Genomic DNA, 10,226 nt, shown 5'->3' on the forward strand with positions numbered 1-10,226 from the left:
TGTGCAGTTCTGGTCATCTCCCCACAGGAAAGATATTAATAAGCTTGAAAGAGAGCAGAGACAATTTACAAGGATGTTGCCAGGACTTGAGGACCTGAGTTATGGGGAAAGGGAGAGCAAGTGAGGACTTTATTGACCATGAACGTAGGAGAATGAGAAGTGTACACAATTGAGGTGCATGCCAGCAGGCTTTCCCCCTCAGGTTGGGTGAGATTAGCTCATAGGGTTTGGGTGAAGGGTGAAATATTTAAGGGGAACATGAGGGAGAACTTCTTCACTCAGAGGGTGGTGCAAATGTGGAACAGGCTGCCAGTGGAAGTGGTAGATGTGGGTTTGATTATAACATTTAAGGTTAGTTTGCATAGTTACATGAATGAGAGTGGTTTGGAGGGGTATGTTTCAGCTGCAGGTAGATGAGACCAGGGAGAAGATTGAGTCAGCATGGACTAGATGGGGCAAAGGGTTTGTTTCTGTGCTATTGTGCTCGATGTAGAAGACCAGCCATGTCCTCGATGAGCAACAGTACAGGCTTGATGGGCTGTAGAGCCTGCTGATCTCTGATGTATCTTTAGAATCTCTTCCAGCATTTCACTTTCTGACTGTCCCTCAATCCTCCTCTAACTTCTGAAATGGTTTTAATCACTTCCCTCCTCTCCCTATACCTCAATCCTGCCTCACACATCCCTCAATCTCTCTTCACCCCATCCCCTCAATCCCACATCACCCTATCCCTCAATCCTCCTTTATCTTCTGAAATGGTTTTCAAACCCTTCCTTCCTCACCCTATCCCTCAATCTTGCCTTACCCCATCCCTCATTCCCAACTCGACCTATCCCTCAATCCTCCTCTACCTTCTGAAATGCTTGTTAATAACTTCTCTTCTCACTCTGTCCCTCAATCCCGCCTCACTTGATTCCTCAACCCCTCTTCACCATATCCCTAATTCCCCCACCCTATCCTTCAATCCATCCTCACAATATCTCTTCCCCTCGTCAACCTATCTGTCACTCCCACTTTGGAGTTCCCCGATCCCATCACTCAAAGCACCTCAATTCCATTACCAGATCCTCATTTCCCACCCTCCACCCTCACATTTAGTCCCTACCCTCTGGATACCTTTTACTCTCTCAGAAATACTTCTCATTGATCAGTGATCTGCTTCATCAACTATTCCGATTTGATAAACTATCAATTGATAACATTCCTTCCACTCTGCCAATTCGTTGATGATTTGTGATTGGATTTGAATTTGAACACTCTGTGATTTACTCTATCCAACCCTTCTGAGGAAGACAGTTTCCCTTTGTCTGTCTCTCACTGAGTAATACCATTTAAAAGGACATTACCAAGACTGAATGTTTGTATTATACGTCTTGTTCATTTCTTCCCTCACCACCTCCCAGTCAATGTTCCAGCTTCCATCGATCTCTGCAGGCTTTGCTCTGTATTCATCAGCAAATCGCTGATTGAAAGTGTAGAAAACCTTCTTCCAATAGGATGCTGCCTGTGCGGAAATTTCCTTTTGGATAATCCAGGATTTGTAATAATCATTGACTGTTTGATAATCCTTGTAGGGATGCAATTACCAATTTGTGTCATTATTTTTGAATGGTGTATCACTTGCGACTAAAGCTGTGCAGATATCCGTTACAAGACGTTCACTGTCTAACCATCGATAACTGTTCAGCCCTTCAGGTCTGTGCTGTTTACAGGAATGTTGTGAGTGTACCGGGGTCTCTGAGTCACAGAAAACCCCACAGAAAGGACATTTCTTTGTACAATTGAATAACCCTTTGAACAACTCCTCCCTGGGTTTAATGGATAATTCTTCAATCTTTGCTTCGACATCCCAGCCTTTTACCTCACGGAGGAGATCCTGCTCCACCTCTTCAATACATGGCAGAATGGCTTCTGCACATTTCTTGCCATCATTGCCACTCTGAAGCAGAATGAGTTTCATCTCATCTTCGGGCATCGAGATTCTTGTGTTTAACCTTTCAACAAACATGTTTAGGAAGCTCTGAGCATTTCCAGCAACGTTCTGCTTCACTGCATCCTGAACAATGTCCTTAGCTTGCCCAGTGATCTCTGTGAGGATTTCTTTAGCCAGACGGGTAAATGTGCTCTCTCCATCGCGTTCTGTCTTGCAGTGTTTAATAACTTGCTGATGGAGCCAGTCTTTGGCGAAATTCTCAAAGTCAGTGATGTACCGGAGATATTCATCAAATCGATCTGTTTGTTTCAGGTGGACCAGGAGGGCCACAGTGAAGTTGTTGTGGAGACTGTACTGTCGCTCAGGGTCGTGTTTTTTCATATCATCCACGATGTTCACGCTGAGAGTCTTGAGGGTGGCGTCTCGGAGAGCTGGCAAGAAACAAGATCGTGCAAATCGTTCTGCTTGTCTCTGGTTCTCATCCTGCTCTGTGTAAATATCCATAAAGAGATCAAAGTATTGATCTTTCATGTTTTCCAGTCTTCTCCGTGGGTCGTGTTTGTGGATGAACCTCCTGTTCATCTCCCGGAATCTTGGTACAGCGTAACCACACAGGTGAAGTTTAAACTCGGCCTTGAAAACCTCAGACATTGAAAAGTGTTGATGTGAAATATTGTCAACTTTTCCCCCTATCATGTTCAAAAGTTCAATGCAATATTTGTTGTCATAATCCATGTCCTTTTTTGTGATGTCAGTGATCCAATGTCTGCATTCATCCTCGATGAGCTTTGTAATCATTGCTGCTTGATTGAGATCTGATTTCAATCTGGATGGAATGATTCTACTTTCACCCCATCTCAAATATGACACATTGATGTGTTTCTCTACAATCTGAAAGTACTGGGTCCCCAGTTCACAGAGATTTTTACATTGCAGCCTTTCATTAATCACTCTCCCTTGAGTTTTTGTTTCCTCTCTGAGAAGATTTTCAATCTCCAGTTCAATCTTTCTTTCTCTGCAGGGCCTATACTCCAGCTGAGAGAGTGTATCTTCCCACATCTTGTCAAATTGATTTTTCAATTCCTGTTGACCCAACACCCGATTTGCTGTTTTACACTTCAGTAAAAGCTCCTTGACCTGTTCTCCAATCTTCTTGTGAAAGTTATTACAAATATCATCCACTCCCTGCAGTCCCACCCGTCTATTCACGGCATCTCTACATCTCTGCATTGAATTGTGCTGAAGTCGGCTGCATAAACTGGAGATGCTGAGCTTAAATTCCTCTCTGTATTTCTCCATCAGACACACGTTATCAGCCCCACTTTCATACAGAGCTTGTAGTTTATCCAGAGTGTCACCCTTCCTTTTGTTCATCTCTGTCCTCATCTCCCTCTCCAGATTACGGAGCAGTTGGGTGAGATCACCTCTGGTATTGCTGATTCTGTTTTCAGCCTCATTTCCCCAGGAGTGAGTGAATTTGCGGAGTTCCCACTCCCAGTCCTTGTACTTCACGGAGAGGTGGTTGTAAGCCTCTGCGAACAGACTGTTCTGGAAGCTGAAAATGAAATTTTCGTGTTTCACCTGCTCCCAAAGCCCAGCCATCCATTTGATAAAGTCCGGGATAGTGAAAGCTCCCGGACTTTGACTCTGTTGGATTAGACACTGAATTAGGTTCTTCTTCAGTTGGGAGACGTGTTCACTGTAGCCGGTGTTGACTGCAGCCATTGGGGGTGTACCATGCCACAGACCAGGGATGTACCAGTTGTCCTTGTCAGCATCATAGTCCATCACATCACGGAACGTTACTCGGTCTACCTTCTCCAGCTTTGCTGCAGCCTCTGTCATCTTATCCAGCTGCTCCAGGAGTTTCTGACGGCCTCTCAGATTCTGATCGTGCGCACTCACATCGCCGACGTTCTGGTGGACAAATATGCACTTTGGCCCTTTTCCTGTCTCCCTCATGCGGATTAAGGAATGAACAACAATCTGTAAAATATCTTTCATCTCTGACAGATTTTCCATCCCGATGTTTACCAACGTTAAGTTGCTTAATCCAACCACGAACGTTGCCAGCTCATTGTCGTGCTCGTAGCTGTCTGTCAGTGTTGCGAGTTCTGGGGCTCTCAGCCCCTCTGTGTCAATGACCAGGATGAACTCACAGCCCAGCTCCTCGGCCAGGCTCCCTGTGACTTTGATCAACTGCATGTAGGCCCCTCGAGTACATCGGCCGCTGCTCACAGCAAACCGCAAACAGAACATTGTGTTGAGGAGTGTGGACTTGCCCGTGCTCTGAACTCCGATCACCGTCAGCACAAACACTCGGCAAGCTCTTCCAACTTTGTTGGCCACTTCTGTGAGTACGGCAGTGATCCATGGAATGGGAACGTTGGAAACGTCTCCATCGATGAGTTCCAGTGGGAACCCTTCCAGCAACAGTTCAGCAGCAACACCTGGGAACTGCGACACCTTTGGGTGGATCTGTGTCCTTTGGGGGACGTTGTGTCGAGTCACTGAAAGTTCATAAACCTGGCCAAATTCCCTCATGAAATGCTCGAGACCCAGGGAACTATCAGACATCTTCTGATCCAACTCCTTCAGTTCCTTCACCTGCTTTGAGTCTTTGCTCAGTTCTTTATAAATTCTACGCAATCCTGCCATAATTTCTCGTGATTTATTGTCCAGTTCCAACTTCAGCCACTGTAGGGAAATGGCTCTGTCAACCCCACCATGACGGGTGAGGTATTCAATGAACAGCCGCATCTCTTCCGACAGACTCTGTCTGAGCTGAGCTTCCCGGATTCTGTTCTTCTCCCGGTCCAGTTCGTGGTTATACACTTCTGTGGTTCTGTCCCCACGGAGTTTCATCCGAGATTTCTCTTTTTCAACTTTAGACAACCCTTGCCAGGGCTCTCCATGAAAGGGCAACACTCTCCTTTTATACCCAGTAATGTTTCCTGAGTCAAGTCTGTCCAGTATTTTGGTCAGTTTCTTGGCTCGTTGTATTTCAGGTTGACATTCATCGACCTCAATCCCACTTTCCATCGCAATGTCAGCCATTTTCTCCAGGCTCAGCAAGGTCTGGTCCCTGTCCCTCATTAGAATTACTTGTTTGATCTGAGAACGGAGCTTTGCCGCAAGTTTGTCTGCATTTACATTTGTCCGAACAATGCATTATTGACGTTTTAACTTTAGATCTTTGAAAAGTTTCTTCACCTGCTCAGGGGTTCTGTGTTGCTGATTGATGTGGGTGTTGACTATGAGAAAGAGTTTTGCTGGTGACTGTGGGAGAGAGGTGAGGAATTCTCGTTCCTTCTCACCGATAATGTCAATGAAAATAAAGAGAGCAGCAGATACTTTTGCCAGAAACCGAGCGTTTCCCTGGAAAGTTTCAGCATCGCCTCGGAGGTTAATGAATGCAGCAGCCTCTGGGAAAATATCCGTGTTACTCTTCCCAGAAGGGAGATACCAGCTGATCTCAGCCATTCCATCGGATATCCTGCGGGGCACATTCCCACATTCCATCTCGGAGTGCAGGAAGATGTTCTGCTGCAGCTGTGCCTGACTCAGGGTGAGATTGAGGATTCGGGATTTGGACACTGTGCACCTTCCCAGTCTGAGGAAGGACACCGTTGGCATGGCTGCTGTCACGATGGGCACCTCCACAACGGGGCTGCTGTCTGTAGGAGAATGTGGGCACCATGTTTTAACAATGGGCCTCATGGCCCAGAGGAGAAGGGTGGCACCAGGCCCTTCTGTGGGTCCCCTCACCTTGTCCATGGGGTGACTGTGTGTGTCTGGCATCAGAAAGGGTAATGCAAACTGGCACAGAGACATCTTCAGCATCAGTTCCTGCTGGAGAGAGTGGTCAGCACAGAGGAAAATGGCAGCAATGATATCTAGAGGATTCATCCCAGAAACCCGTGACTCGCTCACTTCAACGATATCATTCTGACCTTCATCATCATTATCCTCTCCGTCCGAGGGCAGATCAGGAGGCCATTCAAGATTCCTTGTCAGTGTATTAGCTGCGAGGATCCTTTGGAGAAATTGCCAAGGAAGATCTTCTGGTCGTGTTGGTTTGCTGTACTCCAATTTATCCTGGGATACCTCCCGCATTATCTTAAAGGCCAGTTTGTGAGGATAATGATCATGCAATCCCAGATCCTTTATGACTTGTGGTGCTCTGAGATTTTCAGATCTGTTACTTCCATCTGGTAAAGCTCTTTCCCTTCCCTTTGAGATATTGTAAACGTTACGCTGAAATGCATCCTCTGGCTCCGCCTGGTCTCCAGGGTCAGCTTTTCTCTTTTCTTCTGCGGTCAGGTCCTTTACTTCTTGTATTCCAGGGTGATGTTTATCAACTCTTTGTCCTTTCACATCCAGAATATCTTCATCCTCATCCTCAACATTGTCACTTTCTGAGGACTGAGCACATGTCTGTCCAGGATTCACCACCATTGGATTGGCTGATGGGATCGTTTGGAGAAGGGGACAAGGGAGCATTTTGATTTGATCTGTTCTGCTGTCCTCCAGTGTATCCCAGGAAACATCCTGTGTGGATGTTGGTGATGATTTGTGGGTATAATGATCCTCTGAACCCAGATCCTTCACTACTTGTGGGATGCTAAAATTATCACATTGGCTATTTCCAATTGGGAAAACACTCTCCCTTCCCTTTAAATTGTTGTAGAAATTGGGATTATTTAGATCCTCTGATTCCCTCTGGTGTCCAGGGTCAGGATTTCTCTGTACTTTAGTGGTCAGTTCCTTGGCTCGTTGTATTTCATGTTGACGTTCATCGACTTCAATCCCACTTTCTATCGCAATGTCAGCCATTTTCTCCAGGCTCAGGAGGGGCTGGTCCCTGTCCCTCATTAGAATTACTTGTTTGATCTGAGAACGGAGCTTTGCCGCAAGTTTGTCTGCATTTACATTTGTCCGAACAATGCATTATTGACGTTTTAACTTTAGATCTTTGAAAAGTTTCTTCACCTGCTCAGGGGTTCTGTGTTGCTGATTGATGTGGGTGTTGAATATGAGAAAGAGTTTTGCTGGTGACTGTGTGAGAGAGGTGAGGAATTCTCGTTCCTTCTCACCAATAACATCAATGAAAATAAAGAGAGCAGCAGATACTTTTGCCAGAAACCGAGCGTTTCCCTGGAAAGTTTCAGCATCGCCTCGGATGTTAATGAATGCAGCAGCCTCTGGGAAAATATCCGTGTTACTCTTCCCAGAAGGGAGATACCAGCTGATCTCAGCCATTCCATCGGATATCCTGCGGGGCACATTCCCACATTCCATCTCGGAGTGCAGGAAGATGTTCTGCTGCAGCTGTGCCTGACTCAGGGTGAGATTGAGGATTCGGGATTTGGACACTGTGCACCTTCCCAGTCTGAGGAAGGACACCGTTGGCATGGCTGCTATCACGACGGGCACCTCCACAACGGGGCTGCTGTCTGTAGGAGAATGGGGGCACCATGTTTTAACAATGGGCCTCATGGCCCAGAGGAGAAGGGTGGCACCAGACCCTTCTGTGGGTCCCCTCACCTTGTCCATGGGGTGACTGTGTGTGTCTGGCATCAGAAAGGGTAATGCAAACTGGCACAGAGACATCTTCAGCATCAGTTCCTGCTGGAGAGAGTGGTCAGCACAGAGGAAAATGGCAGCAATGATATCCAGAGCATTTATCCCACCATCCCCTGGTGTTGTAACTTCAAAGAAATCACTGAATTCTTCATCACCATCACCCTCGCTGTCTGGGTACTGAGCAGGTGGCCATTCACTACTCCCCGTCAGTGAATTGCCTGAGAGAATCCTGAGGAGAAATCGCCAAGGAAGATTTCCTGGTCGGGTTAGTTTGTTGTTCTGCAGCTGATCCCGGGTTACCTCCCGCAAGGACATCAGTGACAGCTTGTGTGGATAATGATCTTGTAAGCCCAATTCCTTTACAATTTGTGGGGTGCTAGGATTATCAGATTCATAATTTCCAGCCGGTGAAACCTTCGCCATTTGCTCAGTGTCTGAATGTACTCCTGTGTTCTGTGTTCCTTGTTCCTAAAGGGGCTTGTTTTCCCCTGAATTTCTCAGATACTCTGGTGTTCTGAAGTTATGGGATTTTTCACCCGACCTGGGTTCTATTTCTTGGATCTGTTATATTTCCCAGATTCCTGTCTGAGATATTTCTTTGTGCCGGAACTCGCTGTCGAGCACTCGAGTTCCTGTCCCCGGATCACTGTGCTGGTTGTTTCTGTGTCTCTGGCTGGTGAGTCTCTGTGAGGCCTTGTTGCCCTGGCAGTGTGTTTACTGTGTTCAGTCACCATGGGAACCTGCAAATTGGTGACTGCAATCGTACCCAATCTCGTTGGGAGCACACCAGGGGAATTGTGTACAAACTTGGTGCCTTTACCTTTTGAATGATGCACTTTCTTTGGAGGGAGTGGAACAGAGATCGTACTGATGGTGTCCTGGATAAGGTCAGAGAATCCTCGAAATAGTCTGCAGCTCGGGCAGCATCTGTGGATAAATAAAAGCCAGAATGTCAATAGAGCCTGTCCATGCACAGAGAACAGTGACAGAGCTAGAGGTGATATCACGGTTCTCAAAGTGACACCACAATTCAGCAGCTAATTGGTGAGTTGCAAAGATGGATTGTCAGCAAGTCAGGCAGCATCTATGGAGGGGAATAAACAACCAACGTTTTGGGCTGAGAACCTGATGAATTCCTGGTAACCTGTATCTATCAAAAAGTGTGATAAATTTCCCTGTGATATCAGCCTCAACTATCACCCCAGGCAGTGTGCTGTCACTCTGTGTGGAAAAATATCCTGTCACTGACATCTCCCCTAGACTTTCTTCACTCACCTTAAACAGATGTCTGCTGGTATCGGCCATTGCTGCCATGGGAAGGATGTGCTGGCTCTCACTCTCACTATACTCTCATCCTCCTTCACTCCAAAGAGAGAAGCCCTGGCTCACTCAAACTTTCCCCATTTATGGTCTCTAACTCTGGCAGCGTATTCTTCTGCACCCTCTCTAAACTTCCACATCCTTTTTATAATGAGGTGAGCAGAACAGAACACAATATTCCAGGTGTGGTCTGACCAGAGTTTTATAGAGCTACCAAGATATCTCACTGTTCTTGAAAGGAAGGGGCTTCCCTTCCTCCACCATCAACGTTACCCTCGACCGCATCTCTTCCATTTCATGCACATCTGTTCACCCCATCCTGCTACTACCCTACCATAGAACATTACAGCACAGAAAACAGGCCCTTTGGCCCTTCTTGGCTGTGCCAAACCATTTTTCTGCCTAGTCCCACTGACCTGCATCTGGGCCATATCCCTCCAAACCCCTCTCATCCATATACCTGTCCAAGTTTCTCTTAAATGTCAAAAGTGAGCCTGCATTCACCACTTCATCTGGCAGCTCATTCCACACTCCCACCACTCTCTGTGTGAAGAAGCCTCCCCCCCAATGTTCCCCTTAAACTTCTCCCCCTTCACCCTCAACCCATGACCTCTGGTTTTTTTCTCCCCTGGCCTCAGTGGAAAAAGCCTGCTTGCATTCACTCTATTTATACCCATCATAATTTTATACACCTCTATCAAATCACCCCTCATTCTTCTACGCTCCAGGGAATAAAGTCCTAACCTATTCAACCTTTCTCTGTAACTCAGTTTCTCAAGTCCCGGCAACATCCTTGTAAACCTCCTCTGCACTCTTTCAACCTTATTAATATCCTTCCTGTAATTAGGTGACCAAAACTGCACACAATACTCCAAATTCAGTTTCACCAATGTCTTATACAACCTCACCATAACATTCCAACTCTTATACTCAATACTTTGATTTATAAAGGCCAATGTACCAAAAGCTTTCTTTACAACCCTATCTACTTGTGAAGCCACTTTTAGAGAATTATGTATCTGTACTCCCAAATCCCTCTGTTCTACTGCACTCCTCAGTGTCCTACCATTTACCTTGTATGTTCTACCTTGGTTTGACCTTCCGAAGTGCAATACCTCACACTTGTCCGCATTAAACAACATCTGCCATTTTTCAGCCCATTCCTCCAACTGGTCCAAATCCCTCTGCAAGCTTTGAAAACCTTCCTCACTGTCCACTGCACCTCCAATCTTTGTATCATCAGCAAATTTGCCACATTATCATCCAGATCATTGATATAGATGACAAATAACAATGGACCCAGCACTGATCCCTGTGGCACACCACTAGTCACAGGCCTCCACTCAGAGTAGCAATCCTCCACTACCACTCTCTGGCTTCTTCCATT

General features: G+C 46.2%; 1 pseudogene; it reads right to left on the reverse strand.

Annotated features, from left to right (window-relative positions):
• Positions 1 to 1,029: 1,029 nt before the first annotated feature.
• LOC140726079 (interferon-induced very large GTPase 1-like) lies at positions 1,030 to 6,617 on the reverse strand (annotated as a pseudogene).
• Positions 6,618 to 10,226: the final 3,609 nt, after the last annotated feature.

The sequence above is a fragment of the Hemitrygon akajei genome, chromosome 4 (assembly GCF_048418815.1).
Source record: "Hemitrygon akajei chromosome 4, sHemAka1.3, whole genome shotgun sequence".
NCBI classification, from domain to species: Eukaryota; Metazoa; Chordata; class Chondrichthyes; order Myliobatiformes; family Dasyatidae; genus Hemitrygon; species Hemitrygon akajei.